This window comes from Hyla sarda, unplaced genomic scaffold (genome assembly GCF_029499605.1).
Source record: "Hyla sarda isolate aHylSar1 unplaced genomic scaffold, aHylSar1.hap1 scaffold_2072, whole genome shotgun sequence".
Lineage (NCBI taxonomy): Eukaryota > Metazoa > Chordata > Amphibia > Anura > Hylidae > Hyla > Hyla sarda.
The window spans coordinates 29,219-55,144 of NW_026608736.1; the positions used below are offsets into that span (position 1 = coordinate 29,219).

The following is a 25,926-nucleotide window of genomic DNA, read 5'->3' on the forward strand; positions in this document are numbered from 1 at the left end:
ATTGATGCGGGACATAGACAGCCAGCTGATGACCAATCCATTAGTGCAATGGATGGCTGGAAGCATTTGTCTTTGCCTTTGCAATACCACAGAAGCAATGCATGGTCAATGTACAGCAATGACACACCTGTGTGAACAGCCAGGAGACCCCCCCCATGTTATGTTACATAGTTACATAGTTAGTACGGTCGAAAAAAGACATATGTCCATCAAGTTCAACCAGGGAATTAAGGGGTAGGGGTGTGGCGCAATATTGGGGAAGGGATGAGATTTTATATTTCTTCATAAGCATTAATCTTATTTTGTCAATTAGGAACATTCAGCACCCACCCGCTATCAAGGCAGCTGCCTATCATGTCATGCCCTACCTGCACAGGTGTGCTGGCTACTCAAATGATCCAATTAAGGAGGCCATTTAGTCAGCAGCAGCAGAAGTCCTGTGCCTGGACGCTCCAACAGCGGCCAGACACAAGCAGAAGCAGAAGCAGCAGAAGCAGCAGCAGCACCACCTTTTGTTTTTTGGCTGCAGCAGCAGCAGCAAGGCCCACAGGGCTGGCTAGCTGGCTAGCCAGCAAGCAGGTAGCAATGAAAGTAGGAATCTTTCTTTTTAACCCTGTAAGGGGGTGGTGCACTGTACCCGAAGATACTGCCATATCGGGTCAATGCATAGGGCGACGGAAGCAAGCTTCGAAATCGGCCCCCGTTCTCAAAAATCCATTTAATATATGGTCCCCAGATAGGGGACGTATCAGATATTAAACTGATAAGAACAGATACTACACTTGATCTTAGCCAAAAGGCCGAGAAGCGATAACCGTGAAAGGGGCGGGCCCAACAAGGTCCCCTTCATGGGCACTATCACTGCTTGCTGTCAGGGAGGCTGCCAGACAATTTTCCATGCACACTCTGGGCTGGGGGGCAGTCAACCACCAGTACACACAGCAGAACCTAAACCCATACCATTATTGCTAAGCAGCAAGACAGGGGCCCATTGCACTCCCACGGGGCCTTTTTAAATGCAATCCATAACCCGGATTTGCCAGGAACCCTTCTTACTCCTCCTACTTGCATGTGACACTGGGCTTAGGATCTGCATAGGAAACACACACACAAGCACACACCTACCTTTGTTGCCTGCAGATGCCTCCTTGGCTGTCCCCAAACGGTATCAAACCAACACCCACGGGAAGCTGTAAGCATAGAGGACATGCCTGCACCCCATTGGACTTACCTGTGTGGGTTAAATCCGGGTTATTTGACAACCTATGGCGGTGATGGTTCTGCTCAGGCAGAGCAGTGCTGATGCTCCTCATAAAGCTGTCGCTGCTGTGAAGGTTCTAGGTGACATCACAAATCCCTATGGTTACATACACAACAAAGCTGGGTTGTTGTTGTTTACACTCTGCAAGGCCTGTGGAAGTGAGTGACATCATAGCACTGTAGTTCTGAGGGTTCTAGATGGATGCAACAATCTCCTGTTGCTTCTATGAAGGCCATAATAGACGACATCACCAAACAGCTCCATAGTCACATACACAGCAAAGGAGAGATGTTGTTTACACCTAGTGATGTCAGTGGTATTGAGTGACATCACAGCACAGTGCTAAGGCTCCTGGGCCTGGACACAGCAGCGGCTGCAATATCTCAACGGAGAATACGTTTATATATATGTGTGTGTGTGCGCGTATATATATATATATATATATATATATATATATATATATATATATTTCTCCGCCGAAATCACTTTTAAACCCATTTCCACCTTTTTTTCCCTTCTCTTCCTCTTACTTTTTTTTCACGTTTTTTTACGTTTTTCTCCTTTTCGCCTCTTTTCTGGGCATATTATTCTTCTTTTTCTTCTTTTTTTTCGTCTAATGCATACCCCATCAGTGCAGCAATGCTTATTCAATACCGCCAGCAGATGGAGACACTGGGGGATAATTTTCTAAGGATTTATACTGATTTTTCCTGTCTGAATTTGTCGCACAGAAAGTTGCAGGCCAAATATGTGTGACATTTCTGCGACTTTAGCTTCTAGAGCATTTTTACAACATTATACATAGGTGCTGAATACATAAAAAGCGACTGTTCAGCGACAGACAAGTCGCATCGGCTGAAAGTAGGCCAGAATGTCAGTCCATGTTGGAGCAGGTTTAGATACAGTCTAAAGTATAGATCTCAAAGTCTGTGCACAGAATTTAGCAAGGGCCTCGCACCTTCTGATGCATCAGGTAGGTGCACAATAGCATAGCCTAACCCTCTGTACTTTGGTCTATATTGATGCGGGACATAGACAGCCAGCTGATGACCAATCCATTAGTGCAATGGATGGCTGGAAGCATTTGTCTTTGCCTTTGCAATACCACAGAAGCAATGCATGGTCAATGTACAGCAATGACACACCTGTGTGAACAGCCAGGAGACCCCCCCCATGTTATGTTACATAGTTACATAGTTAGTACGGTCGAAAAAAGACATATGTCCATCAAGTTCAACCAGGGAATTAAGGGGTAGGGGTGTGGCGCGATATTGGGGAAGGGATGAGATTTTATATTTCTTCATAAGCATTAATCTTATTTTGTCAATTAGGAACATTCAGCACCCACCCGCTATCAAGGCAGCTGCCTATCATGTCATGCCCTACCTGCACAGGTGTGCTGGCTACTCAAATGATCCAATTAAGGAGGCCATTTAGTCAGCAGCAGCAGAAGTCCTGTGCCTGGACGCTCCAACAGCGGCCAGACACAAGCAGAAGCAGAAGCAGCAGAAGCAGCAGCAGCACCACCTTTTGTTTTTTGGCTGCAGCAGCAGCAGCAAGGCCCACAGGGCTGGCTAGCTGGCTAGCCAGCAAGCAGGTAGCAATGAAAGTAGGAATCTTTCTTTTTAACCCTGTAAGGGGGTGGTGCACTGTACCCGAAGATACTGCCATATCGGGTCAATGCATAGGGCGACGGAAGCAAGCTTCGAAATCGGCCCCCGTTCTCAAAAATCCATTTAATATATGGTCCCCAGATAGGGGACGTATCAGATATTAAACTGATAAGAACAGATACTACACTTGATCTTAGCCAAAAGGCCGAGAAGCGATAACCGTGAAAGGGGCGGGCCCAACAAGGTCCCCTTCATGGGCACTATCACTGCTTGCTGTCAGGGAGGCTGCCAGACAATTTTCCATGCACACTCTGGGCTGGGGGGCAGTCAACCACCAGTACACACAGCAGAACCTAAACCCATACCATTATTGCTAAGCAGCAAGACAGGGGCCCATTGCACTCCCACGGGGCCTTTTTAAATGCAATCCATAACCCGGATTTGCCAGGAACCCTTCTTACTCCTCCTACTTGCATGTGACACTGGGCTTAGGATCTGTATAGGAAACACACACACAAGCACACACCTACCTTTGTTGCCTGCAGATGCCTCCTTGGCTGTCCCCAAACGGTATCAAACCAACACCCACGGGAAGCTGTAAGCATAGAGGACATGCCTGCACCCCATTGGACTTACCTGTGTGGGTTAAATCCGGGTTATTTGACAACCTATGGCGGTGATGGTTCTGCTCAGGCAGAGCAGTGCTGATGCTCCTCATAAAGCTGTCGCTGCTATGAAGGTTCTAGGTGACATCACAAATCCCTATGGTTACATACACAACAAAGCTGGGTTGTTGTTGTTTACACTCTGCAAGGCCTGTGGAAGTGAGTGACATCATAGCACTGTAGTTCTGAGGGTTCTAGATGGATGCAACAATCTCCTGTTGCTTCTATGAAGGCCATAATAGACGACATCACCAAACAGCTCCATAGTCACATACACAGCAAAGGAGAGATGTTGTTTACACCTAGTGATGTCAGTGGTATTGAGTGACATCACAGCACAGTGCTAAGGCTCCTGGGCCTGGACACAGCAGCGGCTGCAATATCTCAACGGAGAATACGTTTATATATATGTGTGTGTGTGCGCGTATATATATATATATATATATATATATATATATATATATATATATATTTCTCCGCCGAAATCACTTTTAAACCCATTTCCACCTTTTTTTCCCTTCTCTTCCTCTTACTTTTTTTTCACGTTTTTTTACGTTTTTCTCCTTTTCGCCTCTTTTCTGGGCGTATTATTCTTCTTTTTCTTCTTTTTTTTCGTCTAATGCATACCCCATCAGTGCAGCAATGCTTATTCAATACCGCCAGCAGATGGAGACACTGGGGGATAATTTTCTAAGGATTTATACTGATTTTTCCTGTCTGAATTTGTCGCACAGAAAGTTGCAGGCCAAATATGTGTGACATTTCTGCGACTTTAGCTTCTAGAGCATTTTTACAACATTATACATAGGTGCTGAATACATAAAAAGCGACTGTTCAGCGACAGACAAGTCGCATCGGCTGAAAGTAGGCCAGAATGTCAGTCCATGTTGGAGCAGGTTTAGATACAGTCTAAAGTATAGATCTCAAAGTCTGTGCACAGAATTTAGCAAGGGCCTCGCACCTTCTGATGCATCAGGTAGGTGCACAATAGCATAGCCTAACCCTCTGTACTTTGGTCTATATTGATGCGGGACATAGACAGCCAGCTGATGACCAATCCATTAGTGCAATGGATGGCTGGAAGCATTTGTCTTTGCCTTTGCAATACCACAGAAGCAATGCATGGTCAATGTACAGCAATGACACACCTGTGTGAACAGCCAGGAGACCCCCCCCATGTTATGTTACATAGTTACATAGTTAGTACGGTCGAAAAAAGACATATGTCCATCAAGTTCAACCAGGGAATTAAGGGGTAGGGGTGTGGCGCGATATTGGGGAAGGGATGAGATTTTATATTTCTTCATAAGCATTAATCTTATTTTGTCAATTAGGAACATTCAGCACCCACCCGCTATCAAGGCAGCTGCCTATCATGTCATGCCCTACCTGCACAGGTGTGCTGGCTACTCAAATGATCCAATTAAGGAGGCCATTTAGTCAGCAGCAGCAGAAGTCCTGTGCCTGGACGCTCCAACAGCGGCCAGACACAAGCAGAAGCAGAAGCAGCAGAAGCAGCAGCAGCACCACCTTTTGTTTTTTGGCTGCAGCAGCAGCAGCAAGGCCCACAGGGCTGGCTAGCTGGCTAGCCAGCAAGCAGGTAGCAATGAAAGTAGGAATCTTTCTTTTTAACCCTGTAAGGGGGTGGTGCACTGTACCCGAAGATACTGCCATATCGGGTCAATGCATAGGGCGACGGAAGCAAGCTTCGAAATCGGCCCCCGTTCTCAAAAATCCATTTAATATATGGTCCCCAGATAGGGGACGTATCAGATATTAAACTGATAAGAACAGATACTACACTTGATCTTAGCCAAAAGGCCGAGAAGCGATAACCGTGAAAGGGGCGGGCCCAACAAGGTCCCCTTCATGGGCACTATCACTGCTTGCTGTCAGGGAGGCTGCCAGACAATTTTCCATGCACACTCTGGGCTGGGGGGCAGTCAACCACCAGTACACACAGCAGAACCTAAACCCATACCATTATTGCTAAGCAGCAAGACAGGGGCCCATTGCACTCCCACGGGGCCTTTTTAAATGCAATCCATAACCCGGATTTGCCAGGAACCCTTCTTACTCCTCCTACTTGCATGTGACACTGGGCTTAGGATCTGCATAGGAAACACACACACAAGCACACACCTACCTTTGTTGCCTGCAGATGCCTCCTTGGCTGTCCCCAAACGGTATCAAACCAACACCCACGGGAAGCTGTAAGCATAGAGGACATGCCTGCACCCCATTGGACTTACCTGTGTGGGTTAAATCCGGGTTATTTGACAACCTATGGCGGTGATGGTTCTGCTCAGGCAGAGCAGTGCTGATGCTCCTCATAAAGCTGTTGCTGCTGTGAAGGTTCTAGGTGACATCACAAATCCCTATGGTTACATACACAACAAAGCTGGGTTGTTGTTGTTTACACTCTGCAAGGCCTGTGGAAGTGAGTGACATCATAGCACTGTAGTTCTGAGGGTTCTAGATGGATGCAACAATCTCCTGTTGCTTCTATGAAGGCCATAATAGACGACATCACCAAACAGCTCCATAGTCACATACACAGCAAAGGAGAGATGTTGTTTACACCTAGTGATGTCAGTGGTATTGAGTGACATCACAGCACAGTGCTAAGGCTCCTGGGCCTGGACACAGCAGCGGCTGCAATATCTCAACGGAGAATACGTTTATATATATGTGTGTGTGTGCGCGTATATATATATATATATATATATATATATATATATATATATATATATTTCTCCGCCGAAATCACTTTTAAACCCATTTCCACCTTTTTTTCCCTTCTCTTCCTCTTACTTTTTTTTCACGTTTTTTTACGTTTTTCTCCTTTTCGCCTCTTTTCTGGGCGTATTATTCTTCTTTTTCTTCTTTTTTTTCGTCTAATGCATACCCCATCAGTGCAGCAATGCTTATTCAATACCGCCAGCAGATGGAGACACTGGGGGATAATTTTCTAAGGATTTATACTGATTTTTCCTGTCTGAATTTGTCGTACAGAAAGTTGCAGGCCAAATATGTGTGACATTTCTGCGACTTTAGCTTCTAGAGCATTTTTACAACATTATACATAGGTGCTGAATACATAAAAAGCGACTGTTCAGCGACAGACAAGTCGCATCGGCTGAAAGTAGGCCAGAATGTCAGTCCATGTTGGAGCAGGTTTAGATACAGTCTAAAGTATAGATCTCAAAGTCTGTGCACAGAATGTAGCAAGGGCCTCGCACCTTCTGATGCATCAGGTAGGTGCACAATAGCATAGCCTAACCCTCTGTACTTTGGTCTATATTGATGCGGGACATAGACAGCCAGCTGATGACCAATCCATTAGTGCAATGGATGGCTGGAAGCATTTGTCTTTGCCTTTGCAATACCACAGAAGCAATGCATGGTCAATGTACAGCAATGACACACCTGTGTGAACAGCCAGGAGACCCCCCCCATGTTATGTTACATAGTTACATAGTTAGTACGGTCGAAAAAAGACATATGTCCATCAAGTTCAACCAGGGAATTAAGGGGTAGGGGTGTGGCGCGATATTGGGGAAGGGATGAGATTTTATATTTCTTCATAAGCATTAATCTTATTTTGTCAATTAGGAACATTCAGCACCCACCCGCTATCAAGGCAGCTGCCTATCATGTCATGCCCTACCTGCACAGGTGTGCTGGCTACTCAAATGATCCAATTAAGGAGGCCATTTAGTCAGCAGCAGCAGAAGTCCTGTGCCTGGACGCTCCAACAGCGGCCAGACACAAGCAGAAGCAGAAGCAGCAGAAGCAGCAGCAGCACCACCTTTTGTTTTTTGGCTGCAGCAGCAGCAGCAAGGCCCACAGGGCTGGCTAGCTGGCTAGCCAGCAAGCAGGTAGCAATGAAAGTAGGAATCTTTCTTTTTAACCCTGTAAGGGGGTGGTGCACTGTACCCGAAGATACTGCCATATCGGGTCAATGCATAGGGCGACGGAAGCAAGCTTCGAAATCGGCCCCCGTTCTCAAAAATCCATTTAATATATGGTCCCCAGATAGGGGACGTATCAGATATTAAACTGATAAGAACAGATTTTTTTTTTTTTTTTATTTTTTATTTTTTTTTATAAACCTTCAGGTTTAGACTAAACACCACTTAGATAACGCGTCATTTTTGACTCATGGTAAAGTCTAACTCATCATTAGGTCATTCTTTATTTGTTCAAAGCAAATTCAAAACAAATTCAAATACCATCACCATTACACCCTTACAACATGTCTCCACTTCAAAAATTTCCATATCCCCTCTGCATCTATTTCACCTAATTTCTTTTTATCACGTAAATAAACGGTGTACAACCTATCCAGAATCATTCTTAAACTTCCTTCCACAGTCACATCTTTTCTCTTAAACACATATAAATTTCTAACATCCCACAAGACTTCCTTCACAATCGCCAACAACACAAACAACACCCTTTCATTCTTTCTTCCAATCATACTAAGACCAAACATCACAACCTCATATGAGAACCTATTTATCCCAGTCAACTCCTTACACAACGGACCTATCCCTCTCCATACATTCTGAGCCATGTCACAATTCCAAATCACATGCATCACACTTTCAACCCCACTACAATCTTCCCTCGGACATATTTCACTCCTTCCAATACCTCTATTCCTTTGGAACTCTCTTACTGGTAGGGCTCCATGCAAACACTGCCATCCTATCTCTCTCTGTCTATTTGATATTCCATCTGTCATTAAACTCTTCCACACCTTAGACACATCCTGGCCTCTTACCATATTAATCGGACACTCCACCTCACTTGCGGCGACATACCCAAACACATTCTTCTTACTTTCAAACAACTCCTTTCTCACACCAATCAACCTATAACTCTCCAAAAACTTTTCCACATACAAATACCAACTCGGGCACACAAACGCATAAGGCACTCTCAAATCTCTCTCCAGCCAACCTAATTTGCATAACACACGCCCACCTAAATATCTCAACATACATGCAAAATTCTTTTCTCCTCTCATCATCCTTCTAACCGCAAACACCACATTCACCCCCAAATACACATCTAGATTTGGAAATCCCATTCCACCCTTACTACCATCCTTCATCACAACTTCTCTCCTCACTCTTTCCACTTTTGTACCCCAAAAAAACACAAACAAAATTCTTTTTAACTTCCTTAAAACCATATAACTTGGCGGAAACACTATTGCCACATACAATAAAATAGGCAATATTACACTTTTCACAACCAGCACTTTCCCAACCATAGACAAATCTCTCAACCTCCAAAGACTCAATTTTTTGGACACTCTCTTCTCTACATCATCCCAACTTTCTCTCCCATCCAATCTTTCATCCATTTTAACACCTAAAACCTGAATACCACCTTCAATATTCTTCATACCCACATCCTCACTTCCTTGCATACTACCAAAACATTTATACTCACTTTTGTCCCAATTCACCTTAAACCCAGACGCTCCACAAAACAATCCAACTAGTAACTTTGCCCTTCTCATAACAGCCACAGACTCTCCCAAAATACACACATCATCCATGTAGGCCAAAGCTTTGACTTCTCTCCCACCACTCCCTGGAATTTTTAACCCTCTAACACACTTATCCCGCCGCAACATCTCTAATAATGGCTCCATAGCACATATAAAAGCCATAGGGGACAACGGACAACCCTGCCTTACACCAGAACATACTTTCACCTTCTCAGACATCCAACCGTTTATCAAAACCTTACTATATGCTCCATCATACAGCATCCTTACAACATTTACAAAATCACCCGGGAATCCCATTCTCACTAATACTCTAAACAAAAACCTATGTGACAGACGATCAAACGCCTTTTCAAAATCTATCGACATCACTCTAACCTCCTGTTTCCTACTCATACTATCCCATAACAAATCTCTCAACAAACACAAATTTTCATTTATTCTTCTCCCAGGCACTCCACACACTTGTTCTTCTCCAATCACCTGCTCAACCACATCTCTCATCCTATTTGTAATTATTTTAGCAAACACCTTATAATCTACATTCAACAAAGTTATCGGCCTCCAATTCCTCACATCATTCACATCACCTTTCTTATAAATCAACACAACCACTCCACTCTTCATACTTTCCACCATTCTCTCCTTCCTCCACATATACCTATACACTTCCACCAAATCATCCTTCACAACATCCCAAATCCAAGCATAAAATTCAACAGGCAACCCATCCTCTCCAGGCGTTTTATTTCTTGACATACTATCCACAGTCCTCTTCACTTCCTCCTCTCCAATCTCTCTCATCAGAGTCCCATATTCACTACCATCCACCCTCTTATCAAGCACTCTCAACACTTCATCCTGCAAGTCCTCTTCACAATCTTTTACCGCATACAACTCTTCATAAAAATTTTTAACCACTCCCAACACAGCTTTACCTTTAACCAGACAGCCATCATCATCATACACTCTTACCATATCCTCTCTCTTCCCAATAACTTTTTTAAAGAAATATCTCGAACATTTCTCATCTTTCTCTAACTTATCAAGTTTTGCTTGATACATCAACTCTTTACCTTTCTCATTCAACCAATTTTTTAGATCACTCTTCACAACCTCAATCTGCTCACCCACACTCCAGCCATACTTCTTTAACTTATTGAGAAACACCAATCTTTTATTCAACCATTCATACTTCTTCTTCCTCCCAGCATTCCGCTTATATCCCTCTCTTTTAAAGAAAACTTTTGTTTGACCCTTAACCCATTCCCACCAACACAATATATCAGGAAAATCATTCTTTTCCTTACACCAACCCCTATACTTATTAACATATCTATCATACACTCCTTCCACTTCCAACAATTTAACATTTAATTTCCATACACCCCTCCCACTCACACAATCTGCATCCAATACTAACTCACAACACACATACTCATGATCTGAATATCCTACTTTTTCTTGCATATAATTCTTACATAACACACCCTTAGACACAAAACACATATCAAGTCTGGAACTATGACTTCCACTATCAGAATAATATGTATCTAACAAAGGACACACTCCACACGCTTCAGCCACATCCTTTAACTTAAAGTCACACATCCACATTCCCCTCAATTTCACAATTGAAATCCCCCACCCACACCAAAGGTATTTTACCCGGCAGAAACCTCTTAATTACCTCCAACAACCCCACCCGCTCCTCCCTCCTTACCGGCGCATACACATTTATCAACCTAAATTTAACCCCCTGCACCTTAACCTCCACCATGATACACCTCCCCTCCTCTATTACCACATAACTACAAACTTCAAACTTAAAGCTCTTAAAAAGCACCCCTACCCCATCATTCCTATTATGCCCAGACACCGACCAAACAGCAGGACCATAAGCCCATTCTCCCTTCCCCGGAATATCATTTAGCCCACATTCCTGCAAACAAATAATGTCCGCTTTTTTCCCTGCCAAGTCCTCCAAAATTACTGTCCTTCTGACTTTACTTCTAAAGACTCTAACGTTTATAGAACCGACTAAAAAAGACATACCACCATCTTAACAACCCTAAGGAAGAATTTGACAGAAAAGAAGAAAGTTATTTAGGTAGCTTTCCTCAGCGGTGTGGGAGAAGCTTCTCCCGCAGAGCACGCATCCATGTCGCTCTCAGATAGCGGTTGATACCGATTGTCCGTAGCCACCAGCGTCGACTCCATCTGTCCACCAGAAAGCTTCCTAGCCGTCTTCTTGGGGGGACGAAAAAGATCAAAGTCATCCTCTCTCTCTCTATGTCTCTCCTCACGGTCTTCACCCTCAGAAGAAGACCACTCTTCAATTTGCGGCGACTCCTCAGCCGGGGGACTGGGAGCATCCTCAATCTCCCCTTCTTCCACTTGCACCGCCATTTGCTCCTCCTCCACCACCTTCACTTGCTCCTCTACCACCACAGGACTCTGTACCTCTCCAATAATAACGCTCTCTCTTGCAGGAACCACTGCAGCCGCAGCTGCAGCTGCCCTCCTCCTCTCCACCATTTCCTCTTCCATTCTCCTCTCCTCCTCCCTCCTCTTCAACACTGGACAGTTCTTGTACACATGGCCAGCTTCCCCACATAGGTCACAGGTCCTCGGGTGTGGACATGCACCCGCCTCATGCCCCGGTTGCTTACAGTTCCTGCATTTCTTACTGCCAGGGCAGGCCTCCTTCACATGTCCAAACAATAGACAATTTCTACAGAAAGATGGCTGTCCGTAGTAATAGAGATAACCTCTGAAACCAGCAATGGTAAAGTTCGCCGGAGGGTGCTTAACGCCTCCAATGCAATCTCCATCAAGCCGCAACTTCACAAAGAACTTATACGTGCCATTAAATACACCAATGCTGCTTGTCTGCTTAGTACCACCAGCAATAGACTCACAATAGATGCTCAAGAAGTTCTTAATCATAGAGACATCAACAAACGGATTGTACATGTGGATAAACAAAGTCTTTGTCCCCATTTCAAAAAGGGGATAAAAGGACACATCCCGCAAAACCTCACTTCCACTGTTCCGTTTTAAGCACTCATAAAAGTTCTGGCAGTCAGCATCATATAAGAAGGACACGTCATAAATACCTTGGCGCTTGTTCTCCTGGACACAAAAGAGGTCGCTCAAGGAAAATCCTGCCAGTCGCTCCACAATGGTATGGCCGATGTATTCAATGCTGTTTCTTAGACGATCCGTGGTTAGCACCTTGATGCGTACGGTCTTCTCCACTGCAGACATGTTGGATCCAGCCATCTTTCCAAATCTGTCGGTAACGAGTACCACAGTCTTGATCACCTACGCAGCTAGTCGCGGCGCAGTTCACTCGCACCCTCAGCGCCGACCGAGGCAATAAACCCCGATCTTAGCCAAAAGGCCGAGAAGCGATAACCATGAAAGGGGCGGGCCCAACAAGGTCCCCTTCATGGGCACTATCACTGCTTGCTGTCAGGGAGGCTGCCAGACAATTTTCCATGCACACTCTGGGCTGGGGGGCAGTCAACCACCAGTACACACAGCAGAACCTAAACCCATACCATTATTGCTAAGCAGCAAGACAGGGGCCCATTGCACTCCCACGGGGCCTTTTTAAATGCAATCCATAACCCGGATTTGCCAGGAACCCTTCTTACTCCTCCTACTTGCATGTGACACTGGGCTTAGGATCTGCATAGGAAACACACACACAAGCACACACCTACCTTTGTTGCCTGCAGATGCCTCCTTGGCTGTCCCCAAACGGTATCAAACCAACACCCACGGGAAGCTGTAAGCATAGAGGACATGCCTGCACCCCATTGGACTTACCTGTGTGGGTTAAATCCGGGTTATTTGACAACCTATGGCGGTGATGGTTCTGCTCAGGCAGAGCAGTGCTGATGCTCCTCATAAAGCTGTCGCTGCTGTGAAGGTTCTAGGTGACATCACAAATCCCTATGGTTACATACACAACAAAGCTGGGTTGTTGTTGTTTACACTCTGCAAGGCCTGTGGAAGTGAGTGACATCATAGCACTGTAGTTCTGAGGGTTCTAGATGGATGCAACAATCTCCTGTTGCTTCTATGAAGGCCATAATAGACGACATCACCAAACAGCTCCATAGTCACATACACAGCAAAGGAGAGATGTTGTTTACACCTAGTGATGTCAGTGGTATTGAGTGACATCACAGCACAGTGCTAAGGCTCCTGGGCCTGGACACAGCAGCGGCTGCAATATCTCAACGGAGAATACGTTTATATATATGTGTGTGTGTGCGCGTATATATATATATATATATATATATATATATATATATATATATATATATATTCTCCGCCGAAATCACTTTTAAACCCATTTCCACCTTTTTTTCCCTTCTCTTCCTCTTACTTTTTTTTCACGTTTTTTTACGTTTTTCTCCTTTTCGCCTCTTTTCTGGGCATATTATTCTTCTTTTTCTTCTTTTTTTTCGTCTAATGCATACCCCATCAGTGCAGCAATGCTTATTCAATACCGCCAGCAGATGGAGACACTGGGGGATAATTTTCTAAGGATTTATACTGATTTTTCCTGTCTGAATTTGTCGCACAGAAAGTTGCAGGCCAAATATGTGTGACATTTCTGCGACTTTAGCTTCTAGAGCATTTTTACAACATTATACATAGGTGCTGAATACATAAAAAGCGACTGTTCAGCGACAGACAAGTCGCATCGGCTGAAAGTAGGCCAGAATGTCAGTCCATGTTGGAGCAGGTTTAGATACAGTCTAAAGTATAGATCTCAAAGTCTGTGCACAGAATTTAGCAAGGGCCTCGCACCTTCTGATGCATCAGGTAGGTGCACAATAGCATAGCCTAACCCTCTGTACTTTGGTCTATATTGATGCGGGACATAGACAGCCAGCTGATGACCAATCCATTAGTGCAATGGATGGCTGGAAGCATTTGTCTTTGCCTTTGCAATACCACAGAAGCAATGCATGGTCAATGTACAGCAATGACACACCTGTGTGAACAGCCAGGAGACCCCCCCCATGTTATGTTACATAGTTACATAGTTAGTACGGTCGAAAAAAGACATATGTCCATCAAGTTCAACCAGGGAATTAAGGGGTAGGGGTGTGGCGCGATATTGGGGAAGGGATGAGATTTTATATTTCTTCATAAGCATTAATCTTATTTTGTCAATTAGGAACATTCAGCACCCACCCGCTATCAAGGCAGCTGCCTATCATGTCATGCCCTACCTGCACAGGTGTGCTGGCTACTCAAATGATCCAATTAAGGAGGCCATTTAGTCAGCAGCAGCAGAAGTCCTGTGCCTGGACGCTCCAACAGCGGCCAGACACAAGCAGAAGCAGAAGCAGCAGAAGCAGCAGCAGCACCACCTTTTGTTTTTTGGCTGCAGCAGCAGCAGCAAGGCCCACAGGGCTGGCTAGCTGGCTAGCCAGCAAGCAGGTAGCAATGAAAGTAGGAATCTTTCTTTTTAACCCTGTAAGGGGGTGGTGCACTGTACCCGAAGATACTGCCATATCGGGTCAATGCATAGGGCGACGGAAGCAAGCTTCGAAATCGGCCCCCGTTCTCAAAAATCCATTTAATATATGGTCCCCAGATAGGGGACGTATCAGATATTAAACTGATAAGAACAGATTTTTTTTTTTTTTTTTTTTTTAAAGCCGAGGAACGTGCTTTCGATTCACCCAAAGTGCAAGAAAAAGTGCAAACGTGTTACACTAAAAAAACGTGCACAAAGGATGCGGTCTATCGCAAGCCCTTCTCCGATAGGAGAGAGGCCCCCCAACAAACCTTACCCTTCGCCTCCGGACCAAAAGGTACCTGCGAGGTTCCAGGTTCGATGTCCCTTTTCGCCGAAGCTACTAGGAGACCACAAATGCTCCCGGCATCCCCCTTGGCGTTAGCCAAGGTATCTGCCCGCAGAGCCGATTACGGTAGGTACCCTGCGAAGCAGGAGTACCCGGGGTGTTTGCAGGGAGGTGCGGAACCTAATGGCCACACACACCTCCCCTAGACCGCCAGGAGGGACACCCAGAAGGGCTACCGCATCCTGACAAATCCTGTGAACACACAACACGCAAAAAGTGACACAGTGAGACAAAAAATAAATAAATAAGTGAATGTGTGCAGATATACTGCCCGGACATCCGGCCGGATCTATAAAAATTTCTCTGATCCTAGCCAGAAGGCCGGGAATCAAGAGGTGAGTGCCACAAGGTGAAGAGATTATGGTGCCCGTGCTTCAACTCAGTGAGCCTATTCTCCCAGTGAGTTTCGGCACCTCGGGGTCACCACTCCCCGAGGCACAAAAGTACCTCGGCTCTAGACCCTCTCAGCCTCATGGCGAGACCCGGAGGGAACAGGTCACATCGGGGCAGCCGTCGAGCTGATTTCTCAGAACCAGCCCCGGAAAGCCCTGGTACACCTGCATCCTCCATGCAGCACCCATCCCCACCAGCATGAAAACTGATAAGAACAGATACTACACTTGATCTTAGCCAAAAGGCCGAGAAGCGATAACCGTGAAAGGGGCGGGCCCAACAAGGTCCCCTTCATGGGCACTATCACTGCTTGCTGTCAGGGAGGCTGCCAGACAATTTTCCATGCACACTCTGGGCTGGGGGGCAGTCAACCACCAGTACACACAGCAGAACCTAAACCCATACCATTATTGCTAAGCAGCAAGACAGGGGCCCATTGCACTCCCACGGGGCCTTTTTAAATGCAATCCATAACCCGGATTTGCCAGGAACCCTTCTTACTCCTCCTACTTGCATGTGACACTGGGCTTAGGATCTGCATAGGAAACACACACACAAGCACACACCTACCTTTGTTGCCTGCAGATGCCTCCTTGGCTGTCCCCAAACGGTATCAAACCAACACCCACGGGAAGCTGTAAGCATAGAGGACATGCCTGCACCCCATTGGACTTACCTGTGTGGGTTAAATCCGGGTTATTTGACAACCTATGGCGGTGATGGTTCTGCTCAGGCAGAGCAGTGCTGATGCTCCTCATAAAGCTGTCGCTGCTGTGAAGGTTCTAGGTGACATCACAAATCCCTATGGTTACATACACAACAAAGCTGGGTTGTTGTTGTTTACACTCTGCAAGGCCTGTGGAAGTGAGTGACATCATAGCACTGTAGTTCTGAGGGTTCTAGATGGATGCAACAATCTCCTGTTGCTTCTATGAAGGCCATAATAGACGACATCACCAAACAGCTCCATAGTCACATACACAGCAAAGGAGAGATGTTGTTTACACCTAGTGATGTCAGTGGTATTGAGTGACATCACAGCACAGTGCTAAGGCTCCTGGGCCTGGACACAGCAGCGGCTGCAATATCTCAACGGAGAATACGTTTATATATATGTGTGTGTGTGCGCGTATATATATATATATATATATATATTATATATATATATATATATATTTCTCCGCCGAAATCACTTTTAAACCCATTTCCACCTTTTTTTCCCTTCTCTTCCTCTTACTTTTTTTTCACGTTTTTTTACGTTTTTCTCCTTTTCGCCTCTTTTCTGGGCGTATTATTCTTCTTTTTCTTCTTTTTTTTCGTCTAATGCATACCCCATCAGTGCAGCAATGCTTATTCAATACCGCCAGCAGATGGAGACACTGGGGGATAATTTTCTAAGGATTTATACTGATTTTTCCTGTCTGAATTTGTCGCACAGAAAGTTGCAGGCCAAATATGTGTGACATTTCTGCGACTTTAGCTTCTAGAGCATTTTTACAACATTATACATAGGTGCTGAATACATAAAAAGCGACTGTTCAGCGACAGACAAGTCGCATCGGCTGAAAGTAGGCCAGAATGTCAGTCCATGTTGGAGCAGGTTTAGATACAGTCTAAAGTATAGATCTCAAAGTCTGTGCACAGAATTTAGCAAGGGCCTCGCACCTTCTGATGCATCAGGTAGGTGCACAATAGCATAGCCTAACCCTCTGTACTTTGGTCTATATTGATGCGGGACATAGACAGCCAGCTGATGACCAATCCATTAGTGCAATGGATGGCTGGAAGCATTTGTCTTTGCCTTTGCAATACCACAGAAGCAATGCATGGTCAATGTACAGCAATGACACACCTGTGTGAACAGCCAGGAGACCCCCCCCATGTTATGTTACATAGTTACATAGTTAGTACGGTCGAAAAAAGACATATGTCCATCAAGTTCAACCAGGGAATTAAGGGGTAGGGGTGTGGCGCGATATTGGGGAAGGGATGAGATTTTATATTTCTTCATAAGCATTAATCTTATTTTGTCAATTAGGAACATTCAGCACCCACCCGCTATCAAGGCAGCTGCCTATCATGTCATGCCCTACCTGCACAGGTGTGCTGGCTACTCAAATGATCCAATTAAGGAGGCCATTTAGTCAGCAGCAGCAGAAGTCCTGTGCCTGGACGCTCCAACAGCGGCCAGACACAAGCAGAAGCAGAAGCAGCAGAAGCAGCAGCAGCACCACCTTTTGTTTTTTGGCTGCAGCAGCAGCAGCAAGGCCCACAGGGCTGGCTAGCTGGCTAGCCAGCAAGCAGGTAGCAATGAAAGTAGGAATCTTTCTTTTTAACCCTGTAAGGGGGTGGTGCACTGTACCCGAAGATACTGCCATATCGGGTCAATGCATAGGGCGACGGAAGCAAGCTTCGAAATCGGCCCCCGTTCTCAAAAATCCATTTAATATATGGTCCCCAGATAGGGGACGTATCAGATATTAAACTGATAAGAACAGATACTACACTTGATCTTAGCCAAAAGGCCGAGAAGCGATAACCGTGAAAGGGGCGGGCCCAACAAGGTCCCCTTCATGGGCACTATCACTGCTTGCTGTCAGGGAGGCTGCCAGACAATTTTCCATGCACACTCTGGGCTGGGGGGCAGTCAACCACCAGTACACACAGCAGAACCTAAACCCATACCATTATTGCTAAGCAGCAAGACAGGGGCCCATTGCACTCCCACGGGGCCTTTTTAAATGCAATCCATAACCCGGATTTGCCAGGAACCCTTCTTACTCCTCCTACTTGCATGTGACACTGGGCTTAGGATCTGCATAGGAAACACACACACAAGCACACACCTACCTTTGTTGCCTGCAGATGCCTCCTTGGCTGTCCCCAAACGGTATCAAACCAACACCCACGGGAAGCTGTAAGCATAGAGGACATGCCTGCACCCCATTGGACTTACCTGTGTGGGTTAAATCCGGGTTATTTGACAACCTATGGCGGTGATGGTTCTGCTCAGGCAGAGCAGTGCTGATGCTCCTCATAAAGCTGTCGCTGCTGTGAAGGTTCTAGGTGACATCACAAATCCCTATGGTTACATACACAACAAAGCTGGGTTGTTGTTGTTTACACTCTGCAAGGCCTGTGGAAGTGAGTGACATCATAGCACTGTAGTTCTGAGGGTTCTAGATGGATGCAACAATCTCCTGTTGCTTCTATGAAGGCCATAATAGACGACATCACCAAACAGCTCCATAGTCACATACACAGCAAAGGAGAGATGTTGTTTACACCTAGTGATGTCAGTGGTATTGAGTGACATCACAGCACAGTGCTAAGGCTCCTGGGCCTGGACACAGCAGCGGCTGCAATATCTCAACGGAGAATACGTTTATATATATGTGTGTGTGTGCGCGTATATATATATATATATATATATATATATATATATATATATATTTCTCCGCCGAAATCACTTTTAAACCCATTTCCACCTTTTTTTCCCTTCTCTTCCTCTTACTTTTTTTTCACGTTTTTTTACGTTTTTCTCCTTTTCGCCTCTTTTCTGGGCGTATTATTCTTCTTTTTCTTCTTTTTTTTCGTCTAATGCATACCCCATCAGTGCAGCAATGCTTATTCAATACCGCCAGCAGATGGAGACACTGGGGGATAATTTTCTAAGGATTTATACTGATTTTTCCTGTCTGAATTTGTCGCACAGAAAGTTGCAGGCCAAATATGTGTGACATTTCTGCGACTTTAGCTTCTAGAGCATTTTTACAACATTATACATAGGTGCTGAATACATAAAAAGCGACTGTTCAGCGACAGACAAGTCGCATCGGCTGAAAGTAGGCCAGAATGTCAGTCCATGTTGGAGCAGGTTTAGATACAGTCTAAAGTATAGATCTCAAAGTCTGTGCACAGAATTTAGCAAGGGCCTCGCACCTTCTGATGCATCAGGTAGGTGCACAATAGCATAGCCTAACCCTCTGTACTTTGGTCTATATTGATGCGGGACATAGACAGCCAGCTGATGACCAATCCATTAGTGCAATGGATGGCTGGAAGCATTTGTCTTTGCCTTTGCAATACCACAGAAGCAATGCATGGTCAATGTACAGCAATGACACACCTGTGTGAACAGCCAGGAGACCCCCCCCATGTTATGTTACATAGTTACATAGTTAGTACGGTCGAAAAAAGACATATGTCCATCAAGTTCAACCAGGGAATTAAGGGGTAGGGGTGTGGCGCGATATTGGGGAAGGGATGAGATTTTATATTTCTTCATAAGCATTAATCTTATTTTGTCAATTAGGAACATTCAGCACCCACCCGCTATCAAGGCAGCTGCCTATCATGTCATGCCCTACCTGCACAGGTGTGCTGGCTACTCAAATGATCCAATTAAGGAGGCCATTTAGTCAGCAGCAGCAGAAGTCCTGTGCCTGGACGCTCCAACAGCGGCCAGACACAAGCAGAAGCAGAAGCAGCAGAAGCAGCAGCAGCACCACCTTTTGTTTTTTGGCTGCAGCAGCAGCAGCAAGGCCCACAGGGCTGGCTAGCTGGCTAGCCAGCAAGCAGGTAGCAATGAAAGTAGGAATCTTTCTTTTTAACCCTGTAAGGGGGTGGTGCACTGTACCCGAAGATACTGCCATATCGGGTCAATGCATAGGGCGACGGAAGCAAGCTTCGAAATCGGCCCCCGTTCTCAAAAATCCATTTAATATATGGTCCCCAGATAGGGGACGTATCAGATATTAAACTGATAAGAACAGATACTACACTTGATCTTAGCCAAAAGGCCGAGAAGCGATAACCGTGAAAGGGGCGGGCCCAACAAGGTCCCCTTCATGGGCACTATCACTGCTTGCTGTCAGGGAGGCTGCCAGACAATTTTCCATGCACACTCTGGGCTGGGGGGCAGTCAACCACCAGTACACACAGCAGAACCTAAACCCATACCATTATTGCTAAGCAGCAAGACAGGGGCCCATTGCACTCCCACGGGGCCTTTTTAAATGCAATCCATAACCCGGATTTGCCAGGAACCCTTCTTACTCCTCCTACTTGCATGTGACACTGGGCTTAGGATCTGCATAGGAAACACACACACAAGCACACACCTACCTTTGTTGCCTGCAGATGCCTCCTTGGCTGTCCCCAAACGGTATCAAACCAACCCCACGGGAAGCTGTAAGCATAGAGGACATGCCTGCACCCCATTGGACTTACCTGTGTGGGTTAAATCCGGGTTATTTGACAACCTATGGCGGTGATGGTTCTGCTCAGGCAGAGCAGTGCTGATGCTCCTCATAAAGCTGTCGCTGCTGTGAAGGTTCTAGGTGACATCACAAATCCCTATGGTTACATACACAACAAAGCTGGGTTGTTGTTGTTTACACTCTGCAAGGCCTGTGGAAGTGAGTGACATCATAGCACTGTAGTTCTGAGGGTTCTAGATGGATGCAACAATCTCCTGTTGCTTCTATGAAGGCCATAATAGACGACATCACCAAACAGCTCCATAGTCACATACACAGCAAAGGAGAGATGTTGTTTACACCTAGTGATGTCAGTGGTATTGAGTGACATCACAGCACAGTGCTAAGGCTCCTGGGCCTGGACACAGCAGCGGCTGCAATATCTCAACGGAGAATACGTTTATATATATGTGTGTGTGTGCGCGTATATATATATATATATATATATATATATATATATATATATATTTCTCCGCCGAAATCACTTTTAAACCCATTTCCACCTTTTTTTCCCTTCTCTTCCTCTTACTTTTTTTTCACGTTTTTTTACGTTTTTCTCCTTTTCGCCTCTTTTCTGGGCATATTATTCTTCTTTTTCTTCTTTTTTTTCGTCTAATGCATACCCCATCAGTGCAGCAATGCTTATTCAATACCGCCAGCAGATGGAGACACTGGGGGATAATTTTCTAAGGATTTATACTGATTTTTCCTGTCTGAATTTGTCGCACAGAAAGTTGCAGGCCAAATATGTGTGACATTTCTGCGACTTTAGCTTCTAGAGCATTTTTACAACATTATACATAGGTGCTGAATACATAAAAAGCGACTGTTCAGCGACAGACAAGTCGCATCGGCTGAAAGTAGGCCAGAATGTCAGTCCATGTTGGAGCAGGTTTAGATACAGTCTAAAGTATAGATCTCAAAGTCTGTGCACAGAATTTAGCAAGGGCCTCGCACCTTCTGATGCATCAGGTAGGTGCACAATAGCATAGCCTAACCCTCTGTACTTTGGTCTATATTGATGCGGGACATAGACAGCCAGCTGATGACCAATCCATTAGTGCAATGGATGGCTGGAAGCATTTGTCTTTGCCTTTGCAATACCACAGAAGCAATGCATGGTCAATGTACAGCAATGACACACCTGTGTGAACAGCCAGGAGACCCCCCCCATGTTATGTTACATAGTTACATAGTTAGTACGGTCGAAAAAAGACATATGTCCATCAAGTTCAACCAGGGAATTAAGGGGTAGGGGTGTGGCGCGATATTGGGGAAGGGATGAGATTTTATATTTCTTCATAAGCATTAATCTTATTTTGTCAATTAGGAACATTCAGCACCCACCCGCTATCAAGGCAGCTGCCTATCATGTCATGCCCTACCTGCACAGGTGTGCTGGCTACTCAAATGATCCAATTAAGGAGGCCATTTAGTCAGCAGCAGCAGAAGTCCTGTGCCTGGACGCTCCAACAGCGGCCAGACACAAGCAGAAGCAGAAGCAGCAGAAGCAGCAGCAGCACCACCTTTTGTTTTTTGGCTGCAGCAGCAGCAGCAAGGCCCACAGGGCTGGCTAGCTGGCTAGCCAGCAAGCAGGTAGCAATGAAAGTAGGAATCTTTCTTTTTAACCCTGTAAGGGGGTGGTGCACTGTACCCGAAGATACTGCCATATCGGGTCAATGCATAGGGCGACGGAAGCAAGCTTCGAAATCGGCCCCCGTTCTCAAAAATCCATTTAATATATGGTCCCCAGATAGGGGACGTATCAGATATTAAACTGATAAGAACAGATACTACACTTGATCTTAGCCAAAAGGCCGAGAAGCGATAACCGTGAAAGGGGCGGGCCCAACAAGGTCCCCTTCATGGGCACTATCACTGCTTGCTGTCAGGGAGGCTGCCAGACAATTTTCCATGCACACTCTGGGCTGGGGGGCAGTCAACCACCAGTACACACAGCAGAACCTAAACCCATACCATTATTGCTAAGCAGCAAGACAGGGGCCCATTGCACTCCCACGGGGCCTTTTTAAATGCAATCCATAACCCGGATTTGCCAGGAACCCTTCTTACTCCTCCTACTTGCATGTGACACTGGGCTTAGGATCTGCATAGGAAACACACACACAAGCACACACCTACCTTTGTTGCCTGCAGATGCCTCCTTGGCTGTCCCCAAACGGTATCAAACCAACACCCACGGGAAGCTGTAAGCATAGAGGACATGCCTGCACCCCATTGGACTTACCTGTGTGGGTTAAATCCGGGTTATTTGACAACCTATGGCGGTGATGGTTCTGCTCAGGCAGAGCAGTGCTGATGCTCCTCATAAAGCTGTCGCTGCTGTGAAGGTTCTAGGTGACATCACAAATCCCTATGGTTACATACACAACAAAGCTGGGTTGTTGTTGTTTACACTCTGCAAGGCCTGTGGAAGTGAGTGACATCATAGCACTGTAGTTCTGAGGGTTCTAGATGGATGCAACAATCTCCTGTTGCTTCTATGAAGGCCATAATAGACGACATCACCAAACAGCTCCATAGTCACATACACAGCAAAGGAGAGATGTTGTTTACACCTAGTGATGTCAGTGGTATTGAGTGACATCACAGCACAGTGCTAAGGCTCCTGGGCCTGGACACAGCAGCGGCTGCAATATCTCAACGGAGAATACGTTTATATATATGTGTGTGTGTGCGCGTATATATATATATATATATATATATATATATATATATATATATATATTTCTCCGCCGAAATCACTTTTAAACCCATTTCCACCTTTTTTTCCCTTCTCTTCCTCTTACTTTTTTTTCACGTTTTTTTACGTTTTTCTCCTTTTCGCCTCTTTTCTGGGCGTATTATTCTTCTTTTTCTTCTTTTTTTTCGTCTAATGCATACCCCATCAGTGCAGCAATGCTTATTCAATACCGCCAGCAGATGGAGACACTGGGGGATAATTTTCTAAGGATTTATACTGATTTTTCCTGTCTGAATTTGTCGCACAGAAAGTTGCAGGCCAAATATGTGTGACATTTCTGCGACTTTAGCTTCTAGAGCATTTTTACAACATTATACATAGGTGCTGAATACATAAAAAGCGACTGTTCAGCGACAGACAAGTCGCATCGGCTGAAAGTAGGCCAGAATGTCAGTCCATGTTGGAGCAGGTTTAGATACAGTCTAAAGTATAGATCTCAAAGTCTGTGCACAGAATTTAGCAAGGGCCTCGCACCTTCTGATGCATCAGGTAGGTGCACAATAGCATAGCCTAACCCTCTGTACTTTGGTCTATATTGATGCGGGACATAGACAGCCAGCTGATGACCAATCCATTAGTGCAATGGATGGCTGGAAGCATTTGTCTTTGCCTTTGCAATACCACAGAAGCAATGCATGGTCAATGTACAGCAATGACACACCTGTGTGAACAGCCAGGAGACCCCCCCCATGTTATGTTACATAGTTACATAGTTAGTACGGTCGAAAAAAGACATATGTCCATCAAGTTCAACCAGGGAATTAAGGGGTAGGGGTGTGGCGCGATATTGGGGAAGGGATGAGATTTTATATTTCTTCATAAGCATTAATCTTATTTTGTCAATTAGGAACATTCAGCACCCACCCGCTATCAAGGCAGCTGCCTATCATGTCATGCCCTACCTGCACAGGTGTGCTGGCTACTCAAATGATCCAATTAAGGAGGCCATTTAGTCAGCAGCAGCAGAAGTCCTGTGCCTGGACGCTCCAACAGCGGCCAGACACAAGCAGAAGCAGAAGCAGCAGAAGCAGCAGCAGCACCACCTTTTGTTTTTTGGCTGCAGCAGCAGCAGCAAGGCCCACAGGGCTGGCTAGCTGGCTAGCCAGCAAGCAGGTAGCAATGAAAGTAGGAATCTTTCTTTTTAACCCTGTAAGGGGGTGGTGCACTGTACCCGAAGATACTGCCATATCGGGTCAATGCATAGGGCGACGGAAGCAAGCTTCGAAATCGGCCCCCGTTCTCAAAAAAATCCATTTAATATATGGTCCCCAGATAGGGGACGTATCAGATATTAAACTGATAAGAACAGATACTACACTTGATCTTAGCCAAAAGGCCGAGAAGCGATAACCGTGAAAGGGGCGGGCCCAACAAGGTCCCCTTCATGGGCACTATCACTGCTTGCTGTCAGGGAGGCTGCCAGACAATTTTCCATGCACACTCTGGGCTGGGGGGCAGTCAACCACCAGTACACACAGCAGAACCTAAACCCATACCATTATTGCTAAGCAGCAAGACAGGGGCCCATTGCACTCCCACGGGGCCTTTTTAAATGCAATCCATAACCCGGATTTGCCAGGAACCCTTCTTACTCCTCCTACTTGCATGTGACACTGGGCTTAGGATCTGCATAGGAAACACACACACAAGCACACACCTACCTTTGTTGCCTGCAGATGCCTCCTTGGCTGTCCCCAAACGGTATCAAACCAACACCCACGGGAAGCTGTAAGCATAGAGGACATGCCTGCACCCCATTGGACTTACCTGTGTGGGTTAAATCCGGGTTATTTGACAACCTATGGCGGTGATGGTTCTGCTCAGGCAGAGCAGTGCTGATGCTCCTCATAAAGCTGTCGCTGCTGTGAAGGTTCTAGGTGACATCACAAATCCCTATGGTTACATACACAACAAAGCTGGGTTGTTGTTGTTTACACTCTGCAAGGCCTGTGGAAGTGAGTGACATCATAGCACTGTAGTTCTGAGGGTTCTAGATGGATGCAACAATCTCCTGTTGCTTCTATGAAGGCCATAATAGACGACATCACCAAACAGCTCCATAGTCACATACACAGCAAAGGAGAGATGTTGTTTACACCTAGTGATGTCAGTGGTATTGAGTGACATCACAGCACAGTGCTAAGGCTCCTGGGCCTGGACACAGCAGCGGCTGCAATATCTCAACGGAGAATACGTTTATATATATGTGTGTGTGTGCGCGTATATATATATATATATATATATATATATATATATATATATTTCTCCGCCGAAATCACTTTTAAACCCATTTCCACCTTTTTTTCCCTTCTCTTCCTCTTACTTTTTTTTCACGTTTTTTTACGTTTTTCTCCTTTTCGCCTCTTTTCTGGGCGTATTATTCTTCTTTTTCTTCTTTTTTTTCGTCTAATGCATACCCCATCAGTGCAGCAATGCTTATTCAATACCGCCAGCAGATGGAGACACTGGGGGATAATTTTCTAAGGATTTATACTGATTTTTCCTGTCTGAATTTGTCGCACAGAAAGTTGCAGGCCAAATATGT

At 45.4% G+C, this 25,926-nt stretch overlaps 9 non-coding genes and 1 pseudogene across 9 annotated transcripts; all 10 read right to left on the minus strand.

Moving 5' to 3' along the window:
• Positions 1-621: 621 nt before the first annotated feature.
• On the minus strand, positions 622-812 carry LOC130318766 (U2 spliceosomal RNA). Its single transcript, XR_008865226.1, has one exon. It is a non-coding gene; the product is annotated as a U2 spliceosomal RNA (small nuclear RNA).
• A 2,088-nt stretch (positions 813-2,900) lies between these two features.
• On the minus strand, positions 2,901-3,091 carry LOC130318767 (U2 spliceosomal RNA). Its single transcript, XR_008865227.1, has one exon. It is a non-coding gene; the product is annotated as a U2 spliceosomal RNA (small nuclear RNA).
• Positions 3,092-5,181: 2,090 nt separating this feature from the next.
• Positions 5,182-5,372, minus strand: LOC130318768 (U2 spliceosomal RNA). Its single transcript, XR_008865228.1, has one exon. It is a non-coding gene; the product is annotated as a U2 spliceosomal RNA (small nuclear RNA).
• Positions 5,373-7,462: 2,090 nt separating this feature from the next.
• On the minus strand, positions 7,463-7,657 carry LOC130318777 (U2 spliceosomal RNA). The gene has a single exon (XR_008865236.1). It is a non-coding gene; the product is annotated as a U2 spliceosomal RNA (small nuclear RNA).
• Positions 7,658-14,577: 6,920 nt separating this feature from the next.
• Positions 14,578-14,761, minus strand: LOC130318776 (U2 spliceosomal RNA). Its single transcript, XR_008865235.1, has one exon. It is a non-coding gene; the product is annotated as a U2 spliceosomal RNA (small nuclear RNA).
• Positions 14,762-15,453: 692 nt separating this feature from the next.
• Positions 15,454-15,613, minus strand: LOC130318778 (U2 spliceosomal RNA; annotated as a pseudogene).
• A 2,089-nt stretch (positions 15,614-17,702) lies between these two features.
• LOC130318769 (U2 spliceosomal RNA) lies at positions 17,703-17,893 on the minus strand. The gene has a single exon (XR_008865229.1). It is a non-coding gene; the product is annotated as a U2 spliceosomal RNA (small nuclear RNA).
• A 2,086-nt stretch (positions 17,894-19,979) lies between these two features.
• Positions 19,980-20,170, minus strand: LOC130318770 (U2 spliceosomal RNA). The gene has a single exon (XR_008865230.1). It is a non-coding gene; the product is annotated as a U2 spliceosomal RNA (small nuclear RNA).
• A 2,085-nt stretch (positions 20,171-22,255) lies between these two features.
• LOC130318771 (U2 spliceosomal RNA) lies at positions 22,256-22,446 on the minus strand. Its single transcript, XR_008865231.1, has one exon. It is a non-coding gene; the product is annotated as a U2 spliceosomal RNA (small nuclear RNA).
• A 2,090-nt stretch (positions 22,447-24,536) lies between these two features.
• Positions 24,537-24,729, minus strand: LOC130318773 (U2 spliceosomal RNA). The gene has a single exon (XR_008865233.1). It is a non-coding gene; the product is annotated as a U2 spliceosomal RNA (small nuclear RNA).
• Between the last annotated feature and the right edge of the window lie 1,197 nt (positions 24,730-25,926).